Source organism: Anneissia japonica, unplaced genomic scaffold (genome assembly GCF_011630105.1).
Source record: "Anneissia japonica isolate Jap-2015-1 unplaced genomic scaffold, ASM1163010v1 scaffold93_len1081246_cov171, whole genome shotgun sequence".
In the NCBI taxonomy this organism is placed as follows: domain Eukaryota; kingdom Metazoa; phylum Echinodermata; class Crinoidea; order Comatulida; family Comatulidae; genus Anneissia; species Anneissia japonica.
In genome coordinates, this window is record NW_022726429.1 from 705,085 (window position 1) to 706,784 (window position 1,700).

The window sequence follows — 1,700 nt, forward strand, 5'->3', positions numbered from 1 at the left end:
GTACGCTATAAAAAAGGCTGTTATTTTGATTGATATTAATATTTGTAGACGGAATTACAATATAATAAAAGTGAACATTTACGTTCTGTATGCTTTATTTTTATTATATACTTTAACCATATTATTTAAAAAAAGAGACAGAGTTTCAAAAACTTTCATTACTTATATATTACTTGGCCGGATTCTACATATTTATTGTAATATTACTGTAATTATATATATAAAAAAGTTATAAAGTATTTTAATTAAATCTTCATTACAAAATTATATTGCATAGTTTTAATATATATATATATATATAATGAGAATCATTGCTAGAAATTTAAATTCATGTATATATATATATATATATATATATATATATATATACATCAATTTAATTATTTATAAACTTTAAAATATATACTACATGAGAAGTTATTATTCAATTAGGTTTAATAATGTTAGCCCACATAAAACCACATAAAATGTAATATAACATGAATGTAAAAACAAATATAAAAATAATTTTTTGCATGGTTTATAAACATAATAATCGTTTAGCTTCCGGTTTTCGCTATTATTATTTTGTAATATCTTGACTCACAATTTTAAATAAAATTACGCTGATGTCAACTGGGTATGGAAAAGTAAAACCTATGTATGGCTGTAGGACCAATAGTACATTAAGAGATTTTTATTTTATTTTCTGTGGAACTTACTATAAGTAGACTACCGTCGGCCAACACGATTTCGTGGAAAACGTAACGTGACGAGACGCTCCCAGCGGATCGTTATCCGCCGCAGACTGCCAATCAGCAGACGGCGCACAGTGGGCCAGATTGAAGTCAAAGCGTGCCAAAATTAATTACTCATTACAGAAGCTAATCTGAGCGAATACAAGACTTATCTAGAGGTTTTCATACCCGTAGAATTCAATAAAAGCATTTTCAAATCTATATGACGTCATTTTTGTACTGTTTTCTGATTGGACGATGTCAGTTTTCATTGTAATACCAGGGAACAGTGAAATTACAAATTAATTTTGAAATGTTTAAGGAGGTTTGGGACAAAAGAACTTCTGTGGAAAACTTTTTGTATTTTCCATGACGTCATCAAAGTACATTTTTCTGATTGGACGGGGCCAAAAGTGGCATGCCAACATAAAAATGTCTATTGTTAGTCTAAAAGACAACCTAATTTTACATTTTTTAAATGTAAAATGTGTTTGCATCTGAGATTCCATGGAATTATCAGACATTGCCTACACCAATGTCATGATAATGATAATCATATATTGTCATATAATTCTGTCCCCAATCGTATTAGGCCTATATTGTAAAAGTATCGATAATGGTCGTTTTATGTTTTTTTGATAATTCTCAGTGCTGTATGAACAAAGAGGCTTTGAAGAGGAACTTTTGCTGGATACCAGGATAGCAATGCTTTTATGCTACTCTTTATTTTGGTGTAAGGAGGAGTCTTATTTTAGTATGGAGCTACAAAGATGGACAATGTTTCATCTGTCGTGAACGATTCCGGTTTGCGCCTCAGGGGTGACGCCAGCAGGGGGAATGGGGCAGGGTCCCCGTCGAGGAAAGCTTCCACCTCCCCCACCCCGGCGTTGGGGAGATAAACTACAATTCGTCAGGGAGAAATAAAATGTGTATGTATTTTCTACATATTAGTAGACTCTAAAATCGATTCTTCTTGAATGCCCC